This window comes from Erpetoichthys calabaricus, chromosome 3, assembly GCF_900747795.2.
Source record: "Erpetoichthys calabaricus chromosome 3, fErpCal1.3, whole genome shotgun sequence".
NCBI classification, from domain to species: domain Eukaryota; kingdom Metazoa; phylum Chordata; class Cladistia; order Polypteriformes; family Polypteridae; genus Erpetoichthys; species Erpetoichthys calabaricus.
Genome location: NC_041396.2, coordinates 268204143 through 268214910, shown reverse-complemented (window position 1 = coordinate 268214910; position 10768 = coordinate 268204143). Strand labels below are relative to the sequence as shown.

At 37.3% G+C, this 10768-nt stretch overlaps 1 protein-coding gene across 1 annotated transcript in view; it reads left to right on the top strand.

Moving 5' to 3' along the window:
- Positions 1 to 1601: 1601 nt before the first annotated feature.
- Positions 1602 to 10768, top strand: part of zgc:152891 (uncharacterized protein LOC767741 homolog) — a 79889-nt gene continuing 70722 nt past the window's right edge. Inside the window, exon 1 of the mRNA XM_028798233.2 lies at positions 1602 to 1776. The gene's annotated coding sequence lies outside the window, so the exon portion shown is untranslated. The remainder of the gene's footprint in view (positions 1777 to 10768) is intronic.

Genomic DNA, 10768 nt, shown 5'->3' with positions numbered 1-10768 from the left:
ATCTCAAGATGCCCGTCTACTTAAGATTCCAAGGATTAATAAAATAACAGTGGGAGGTTGTTTATAGTTACAAGGCCTTGAAGCCGTGGAACCACCTGCCTGGTTCTATAAGAGATGCAATTTCAGTCTCAGGCTGAACACTCTTGAAGACACTCTACACTGTTTTAGTCTAGCATACCCTAACTAGAGCTGCTGAGTAGCTGTGCATGCTGCATCTTTGCTTGTTAGTCATTTAAAAAAATATAAGGAATATAATACTTATAAACTGTTACTAACCCTCTTCGGATTTCTTTCTTTTCTATGTATCCTGCTATGGCACTTGGTGTCACTGTTCAACTGCTAAGCAGTTTAACTGCATGTAGAAAGATATCTGAGAAATTGGGAGCCTTGGAATCAATAAATGAAATATATTCTGTCATCAGATTAGATGGCCCAGCATAGTAGAATACCCAGGAGGGGTTGGCGGCCAGTTGGCTGAGCTCTCCAGGACGTTACCTCTAGACATTGACTATTAAAATTGACCATACACCCCACAGAGGTTTGTTTTTCCCAGGGATGCTAATGAGTGCAATTTTTGTTTTCTTTTCCTCCATTATCAATTAATTAAGGGACAGATATTGTTTGGCTTCATTTATGTTAATTAGTTTCAAAACACAATTCCTCCTAACCCATTAACAGCTGTGTTCGGTGTTCTTCCAGACGGACTGGAAGTGGAGAAGGACAAGCAAACGGTGATTGCATTCACTACACTTTTGGCACGCAGACTTATTTTGTTAAATTGGAAGAATCCTAACACTCCTCTGATAAGTCAGTGGGAAACCGATGTTTTATATTTTTTGAAATTGGAAAAAATCAAATTCTCAGTTAGAGGATCTGTACAAAATTGTTTCAAAACCTGGCAGGATCTAATCAATATTATTTTAGAATAAGAGAAATAACTATTACCGCATTTAATTCCCTTCTTCATTTTTTATTTACCTATATATATTTCTCCCTTTCTTTTGTTTATTGTTGCCTTATTAAAAAGCCCTAAGCAATTCTCCTTTGGCTAAGCTCTCCTTCTCAGGGGTGGGGTTTGATTTGTCCTCAATTTTGTTTGGTTATAAATTGATCTGTTTGTATGGAATGATTACAATAAAAAGTAATAAATAAATTAAAAAAAATAATAATAATTAGTTTCAAAACTAGAACTAGAGCCAAGTATGAAATTCTATCTGCGCCATAACAGTTTTGCCATTCATTTTCTACCACTACAAGCTGCAGAAATACAGTAATAAAGATTATAAGAGTGAAATATTAAGTAAGGTAAACAACTGAACATTGATGGAATTGACCTCTTTTGTATCTGTAATTCTTCTTCTTCCATTCAAAATAAAACTGCATATTCAATAATAGTGCTTTCTTTTTACCCAGAATATATTTTTGAGTCTGTGTTTTCATAGACTTTTAATACCTGCAGTAACTAAATGCTGAATGTCTGAATGTCTGAAACAAGCCTGTTTCCTTATTGAACAATACTCCTAAAGCTAAAATTGTTTAGCTCATGAGGAGGAAGTAATGGCTAAGTTGACACTGCCTGGTTATCACTGCTGCGTGGGTTGATTGGGAGGATGATTTGCAACATTAGCAGAAGAGACACAATGCACCCATTATGAAGACGCATGCTGCTGTGTTTCAGATGTGACAATATTTAATGCAAAATATATATAAAAGAATATCAGGAAGATCCAAGTCAAACTGCAATTGACATCAAACAGGACCAGACACATAGAAAAGGTAGGATTTGGTTTGCCTCAGTTACCTGTACAAAAGAGACTAATTTAAAGCTGTAAAATAAAATGTAAGCTTACATGGAAGGAAAATGCAAGCTGAATGTGCAGACTGTAGAAGGAACTTCATTTGCATTTTTGTTCTATATTTATTTTCTTTGATCTACAGTATATGCTATTTCCTTTACTGGAAATATTATTATGTGGGCTTTATATAGTAATCAGTGTTATTCATGTACAGTACAGTAGAATTAAAAGAGATAAAATAGTAGTTAACACTTGCAATTAACAGTATTGAATGAAGTGAAGTTTAAATTACTATTTACAGTACATACTTGACAAAATACAAATAGAGCAAATTATTTTTCTGGATTAACATGATTTTTAAACGATTAATTTAAAAATTTAAAAAGTTAGCGTTTCTATCTGAATTCTAGGAACACATTTCACATGATTTCTTCCTAATGCTGGTGCTACTGCATGTTAAGCGGGAAAATACAGACAAGACTACATGATCACACACCATTCACTCAGATTTCTTTCATGGACTAGATCCATACTAATAACAGCAAACAAAAAAGGAATTTAGGGGACTTGTGCAGAAATTACTCAAACCAGGCTTGTGATCTTTATTTTTTATCTTGCCTCTTGATAAATATTCAGAATTTATTGGAGTACTGTGTTCACCAGTGGTTGGAATTGACTCTTTCCTTATTTACAAAAAAGTCAGCAGACTGTATTTGCATGAAATGGTCAATATGGATACATGTTCTATCTTGCATTTCACACTGGGTGACATCCCTGTTGCCAATAAGCACATACATGAAGGACAACAGACAGGTGTGGAAATTCACAAACTTATTAATCAAAGCTTCAAATGCAGGCTAGTCTTCAGTTTACAGTCATGCCGATCAGGATCAAAAATACAAGTGGTCTGAAATAAATAACATGGAGGCTTGTTAAATTATACCCTACACTTTCAATTACATTGCATTTCACTCGGTGTTAAATGACATAATACATAACATCGTTATTTTAGTATAGAGTGATTCTAGGTTGACAATATCACCCAAAATATAGCCCCTTAAGAGCACCTAGACTTCTAAAGAGATGTCAGATATCCTCATGTTTGTGTGAAGACTCCTCAACCTCAAATCTTTCCACACACATTCTGCTATGATCATTGAACAATGCTGAGGAATATGATTCTGTGAAGTTTGTGGTTTGGATCCATCCTTTTGTTCTTTGTTATAGGAAAAGAGAAGTAACAAATATTTTTAGCAATTTTTTAAACACAGTTTGGATGAGACGTGCAGTTAGGTGTTTGGCACTGCTGCCTTTCTGCTCCTGGCACCTGGATTAGATTTCAAGAATCCAGGATATGCTTTTGCCTATGCCTATGTGAAATTTACATATTCTGTAGACACTTAACGTTTTCTCCAACATTTCAAGGTGTTTATGTTAGATAATTTGGCACCTGTAGTAATATTGACATTGAATGAGAATGGGATTTTGTGTGATTCTGTACAGTAATGAAGGCTACTGCCTTGCAGTAAATGCTGGTGGTATAGATTCTGATTACCCACATTCTGCTGGGTTAGGTTTGGATTCTCTGCAAAAATTGAATTAATTATGTGGTGAAAATGGTTAAATGTATGAACATTTCCAATAAAGGACAACTTTCCTGTCAATGAGTAAAGCTACTGACTCTCAATTTTAGTGATTTAGACTGGATTTAGCCTACAAGATATAGAGAGTCAATGGATTCTTCTCAAGTTCACATGGGTTTTCTAAGGAGAGCAGTAACAGTTGCAAGGCAAGAATTATACCAGAGCAGGCTACCAGTCCATCACAGAGCACACTTTCTCACGCCCGCATATCTCTTTTCTCTCTACATATATAAAGATAAAACATCTGCTCTCCATCCATAACCAAGTGCAATGTCATCCAGCATCCACAGGAGGGTTGGAATGTCAGATGAATAAAGGCAACAAGATGCATAAGGAAATAGAGAAGTAAGGGCTAATATCCAGTGAACAGAGGCACTTACCTATGTACTATTGTGGCCTTTTTTAATAAACAGGCATTTCGCTGTGCTAGTATTAAATATTTCTAATATCTTTCAGCCTAGAAATAGCAAATGCTGAAAAAGCATCAGACAAACAGTTCACCTGTGATAATTCTGTCTTATTTTGTGAAAATTGTGAAAGAGGAACAGTGCCAGTAATACATAATTAAATTGGGGAAACTGGTTTTCTAATAGCAACTTCAGTTTTTGTCTATCTAAATGAACTCTGACCTGGATTATAACAAATGTGTTTGACTTAGAAGTGATATTCATTAACTGTCTATGCTTCTGAAACTGCTCATAATAAACTTGAATTAATATTTAGCTAAATAAATGCACAATTTTTATTTCTAACTACATTAGTTAAAGTTTTTGGAATTTCAATGCAAAATGCCTTATTTATTTAATCTTATGGTCTTAACACATATCTTAATCATGATGTATCATCCATAATTGTTTCTACTTTCATTACAGTATTGTTGGTGCCATTGAATAATCCATAAGAAACGTCAATATTTCATATTATGATTTATGTTACAAACATTATTTGCAGCTATAATAAACATTCTAGCATATTGGTTTTCAGATACCATATTCTGGCCACAGTTGTTAAAACATTCATACATCTTTGTCCAATTCAGTGTCATAGATCTAAAGCCTATCATCTATAGTTTCTGTTGTCGTGTATTTGTTTCTGAAATTCCCTTCTAGCAACAGAAGTCACAACACTCATCCATCCATCCATCCATCCATCCATCCATCCATCCATCCATCCATCCATCCAAAAGCCTTACTGAATGATACCAGGTGAAAGGCAGAAACCCAATCATGAACGGATGCCAGTATATTACCGGGCACCTCTACACACACATACGACCTCACACCACACTTACACTGGGTCTTTTTAAGTCATCAATTAGTCAAACATGAAGGAATGATTGTAGAATCCAAGAAAAACAGAAACAAACAGAGAGAGGACATGTAAAAGGAAGAATCCCCCACATCAAGTAAAGGGTCCTCAATTTTAACCCAGTATCCTGTGCCACCATGTCCATAAAGCTCCAAAAAGTGATTTACAATTTCCATGCACTTTGAAAATATACCTGAACTCTTACTGCTGCAACCTGTCAAGTTCTGGGTTCATTTAGCAGCAGCTTATTGAAACGTGTTTCATGGTTTTAAATAAGTACACAGTTTTAAGTAATTTTTTGTGACACTTTTCTGATCTTTAACATATCAGGATTGGTCAACTTTGGTCCTGAAGAGTTACAGTAATTGCAGGTCTTTACATTTACAGTATTTATCCTGTGCTTCATTTTCTAAATCATGCTTGGTTTTGCAAAAACTTGAGGAAGTAACAACATTTTCACTTATCTACTTTTGCACTGAAAAATAACTGACCAGATAAAAATTGTTTCCTCTGTTATATAAATGCAGCTTTGTTTGCTGTTGCAGCATTGGCTACAATTAGAGAAGTAATAGGCCAGTTTTTAATAGTAAGTGGCTGGGATTGACAATTCAAAAATACATTCCCCAAAACAACAAACTCCTTTGCAATTAATGCTTTTTCAAATTGCAACTGATTATTGGAGAGAAAATACCCCACAATAGGTCAATTAATACTGTGATGTAATTTAAGTACTAAAAAAGCAACACAGATCAGGATTATTATTCTATAAGAGAAGAAATCTCACATTGCCAGCTACTCTAAACATAGATGTGACTCAAGAAAGCATTAATAGATGATTAAAAACTGTAAGACTGCTGGAAATCTTCAGCCTTTAAGTATCCCCAGAGATTTTTCTGCCAATTGTCAAGAAAGAGAAAATTCTTATACTTAATAATTTTGTAATTTAAAGGAAGTCAAAATGCCTTGTAGTTCACCTTAGCAGCTCATTTTAATCTTTATCAGAATTACTATGAATTAGAATTATGTATTACTTAAATGTATTAGAATGCACTACATCTGTGCCAAAAATCCAACATCAACAACAAAAAAGAAAAGAAACAAAAAATAAAACTACAGCAGGGTTTCTCAAATTTGTCCCCAGTGGATGTAAGTGGCTACTGATTTTATTTTTAATCCAGTTTCTTATTTAGAAGCAAATTGCTGCTCAAGGAAAAAAAAATGATGCTTCTTTTTGTTAACTCACTTGTAAACCACTATCCATCCATCCATTTTCCAACCCGCTGAATCCGAACACAGGGTCACAGGGGTCTGCCGGAGCCAATCCCAGCCAACACAGGGCACAAGGCAGGAACCAATCCTGGGCAGGGTGCCAACCCACCGCAGGACACACACACACACTAGGGCCAATTTAGAATCGCCAATCCACCTAACCTGCATGTCTTTGGACTGTGGGAGGAAACCGGAGCGCCCAGAGGAAACCCACGCAGACACGGGGAGAACATGCAAACTCCACGCAGGGAGGACCCAGGAAGCAAACCCAGGTCTCCTAACTGCGAGGCAGCAGCGCTACCACTGCGCCACCCCTGTAAACCACTAACTATGTCTTAAAAAGTAGCATTTATTATTTTTAATTTCTTATTTTCTCAACAGTTTGCCACTTATCAATTAAATACAGCTCACTGTCTAGCATTCATTTATTTACAATTGTGTTCATCACAAAGATTTAGTAAAATATTTGAAAAGAAATTAAAGAGAAAATGTGAAGAACAAGGAAATACTAAACTGTGCCTGTCCATAAATTATTTGATGTTTACTTGGTAAGTATTTCATCATCAAAAAGGACAAATCTACACTATAACAATGACCCAACATGACAGAATGAAAACACTAAAAAGACGTAACATTTTAAAAGGTCTGTTAGATTGGCTTCTAATTAATCAATTGGGTTGGAAACAAATTTGCAGCCACTGCGATGATGCATTGCCCACTTTAGTTTGCTTCGGCCAACAAGTCCATTGCTTAAGATGCAGCTTCCAGACCCTCTTTCATCAGAATTTAACTTCAGCTCAACTTTCAGCTCTCTCATGTCTTTGGAGTGCAGTTTCTTGGTTTTGTTTGTAGGACTAATCAATCACAGATAGCTGACACCCAGAGATGTCACCATGATGCACCATTTAAACATCTGTCAGTGAACACAGAGCCATAAGTCAACCTTTGCACCAACTATCAACCAAAAGGTTGGGCTTATGTGCTCCCAAGAAATCAACAGCAAAATGGCCTCTTCTTCCTTTATAACCCATTGCAAGTACTAGATCTGGGCTCTTTGTGCTGTCTCTGCTCTCCGCATGATGGTCCATAGCAGGACCGCTATTGCCTAGGGTGTGACCATAACAAAGACAGAAGCAATTCATTTAGTCAGAAGGACAACCTTCTGCTGGACCATAAGAATGAAGAACATACATGATGGAGTTGAATAAGGATGGTTCTAGTCAACTCCTTGCTAAAGTAAAGCTAGGTGCACAAGCAAAAGAGACTGCATGTAAAGCAACACATTTGTTTTGCTGAAGAAGGAAGTTAATTGATTACATACTCCTTAACAGGTGAAAGGTTTATGTTAGTAAAAGAAGACCACTGTGTATGGAACCTGAAAGACAAACTGCAGCTGCACCCGCAACCATATAGTCCGATCAAAGCAAAGAAGCAGAAAAGCTTACAGACATAGAAAGAAAAATTGCTCTGAACATCCTTCCATGTGTACTGGAGAAAGCCAAACCTGAAGGAATCAGGACAAAGCATTGCCTACACCTGAAGCAACAAAAAACAAACTAAAAATACACCTACTTTGATTCTGAGAATATTTGACTGTAAGTTTGTAGGTAGGGAAAGCAAGCTAATGCATTCTGGGCTTTGGTATTAGCTGTTGTAACTTTCTCCTCCTATATTCAGTAGAAGTAGCTGTGAAAACACCACCTTCACAATGCAGGCATTGGAAACTTTTCAGCTAGCTAAGAACTTATCCATCTAACTGGTTGAAAGACCACAATTCTGACTAGAACATTTTAAATCCTGTAAGGAATATGTCTTCATTCAAAAATTGCACCGATCTCTTTATAGTTCTGGTGTCCCGGCTAGTATATACCCCAGTGGCTGTCCATGACTGAACTGGTGAGCTGAATTCTAGGAATTAAATACAAAGAGAAGGGAAAACACCATCTACAAACATGAACTAACATCATAGGTAATATATTAGATTCCCCTCACAACAAAACATAATATTTCAGGTGGGTTGGCTGGTGGGTTATGCTTTGGGGATTCCCTTGTTTAATGTTTGACAGCACTTCAATAGGCATAACATTGGCGGTTAGGGACTCCTCTTGTCAAGTTTGTTTGGTGTAACTGACTATGAGTTACAGAGCTCTTCACATATTTCCAGATTGCTGTGATTTTAATTAGTTAGTGTGCCTGATCCAGCCATTATCATTCCTAAACTTGTATGATACATACCCTAATTGTCTAACAATAGTTGCTTGAGCCCACTGTGTCCCAATTTCATAATTTCTTGCATATATGGTATCACTTGCTTCAAACTATCTAATTGGATGTGAACTTTTACACTACCACTAGCAGTACTACCTGTCTACAATGTTACGAAATTCTAAGTAATCAGTGTAGACCTCAGCATTAATTTTTGTAATGCACCATGCAATGCATATGTCTCTGTTATATGCCATGTGGTGTGGAGTTTGTAAAAGCAGTGTTAATGTCTGTGAAGCACCATCTATTGGAATGACAAATGTAAAGCATTTTCTTGTGAAAAATGTTGGTGATGTACCATCTTTTACAATGACAGAGTCATAGCAACCAGACAAACACACAGACAATTATCCTTTTATTAAGGTGGATTTTCTGCATAAATCAGACTTGAAATCAGAGTGATGATGTTGCAGATGAAGCATTGCTTTTAACAGTTTTTAAAAGGAATCAATAGTGACAAAAAAGGCCTGTCTTTTATAAGGCCCAGCAAAATCAATGTGTAGTCATGTCTAGGGATGGGAATTGATAAGATTTTCACGATTCCGATTCCATTTTCGATTCTGTTTAACAATTCGATTCTTTATCAATTCTCCTATCGATTCTTATTTTTAAAAAAGGAGAACACACAGGTCGATTAGCTTAGAACTTTGTTTTATATCTTATCTTTGAACAAGGTAGAAATTTAGGAGTAGCATGACCTTACAAACCCAACAGTGAGATCTTAAGAGATCCACAGCCTACGGCTCCTCGATGGGGTGCCACGGGGTCCCCAGAAAAAAATGTGTAAATGTAAAATAATAATAAAATAAATATTCTTCTGTAGCAATAACAAAGTATAACATAAATTATTCTGTGGCAATTACACAAGAATGTCCAGTAACATTTACACTCTCCTTTTTAAAAGTATATATGAGCTGAGCACTCAAAAATAAAACTACATCAGCCAGCAACAAATACAATCAACTCAAGTCCAATGGAACTGTGCACAGTGCAATTCTGCAACCATCAACTATTTTGACAGCTACATCCATGCTGGCCGCATTATCAACAGTGGCTGCCACAACCTTGTCTTTGATACCATACTCCTCCAAGATCTCATCAGTCTCCTCTGCTACAGCTGTCCCTGTCTGTTAGTGATGTGTCGTTCGCGAACGAGCCGGCTCTAAGAGCCGATGCTTTGAAGCGAACGAGAGGAGCCGATGCCCGTCGAGCAGAGCCGAAGCTCCAGCGGCTCCTGCTCAGCTCAGCTGAAAATCCATTCGGCAGGGGCGGGACTTTACTTATATGGGCACACAGAACATTGGCTCATAATGCCGGCTCGTTCACGAATAACACATCGGACTAGGATCGTACCATTATGTGAAAGAAGGAAGGGGGGCAGACGCTCCAAAGACAGCAAGTGTTGGTACAGGCCAGGTACACAGAGCGACAGTCGCTGCGACAGAGGAGGAGCCAGATTTAAATGCAAGCGCATCGTGAAGAAAAAAAAAGAAGAGTGAAGAAATGAGTGAAAGCCGAAAAAGAAGCACCATCTGACTACATTTCAGTGATATTGGAGACTGCAAAGCTAAGTGCAGAATTTGTAATATGAAAATATCCGTTAGAGCAGGGTCAACAACAAACCTGCACAGACATATAAGAACCACCCACCCATCCGTGCTACTGGAGGAGAGCGTGCCCACTCTCCTGCCATCCACTGACCCTGGAAAAGAGCCAAGTACTTCTGCTGCAGCATCCACTGTCTTACCGAAAACTGCAGGTATAACACGGTCTTCAGTTCAAACCAAAATAAGCACATTTATTCCAAAACAAATTACACCAGACAAACAAATAAGTGTCGACGAGGAGCTGGCTAAAATGATAGCTAGCGACTTTCAACCATTTTCCATTGTGGAGGACAGAGGATTTACAACTTTTGTACAGGCCTTAAACCCCATGTATGTTCTCCCTAGCAGAAAAACTTTGTCCCAAACAATTATTCCTTAACTATATATCTGAGGATGGAGTACAACACTGTGCTATCAGAAATCACTGCTCTGGACCCCCGGTTTAAAAAGGTAGCATTTAATGACAACAGAGCTGTGGATGATGCATTTCAAAGAATAAGTGCAGCAGCAGCAAGATGCAACCCCAGCAGCCTGTCTGCTCCTCCATCAGAGGGCCAAGAGGAAGAAATTGGAGTAGGGGCGTGTTCACAGGAACCACAAGCTTCTGCTGTGTGGAGGCTCTTTAATAATAATAATAATAATAATACATTTTATTTATATAGCGCCTTTCCCATGCTCAAGGCACTTACAGAATATAATAAAGAACGGCAGAATATACAGTATATAGCATTGTACAAACCAGATAAATAAATAAAGAAGATTAAGACAGTAAATTCTGAAAAAAAAGCAGACAACATAATTGATGGTATCGCACACACACATACAGATTACATTGGCATCTTGACAGAGAAGTAAACTGAGAGAAAGGTAATAAAGTCAA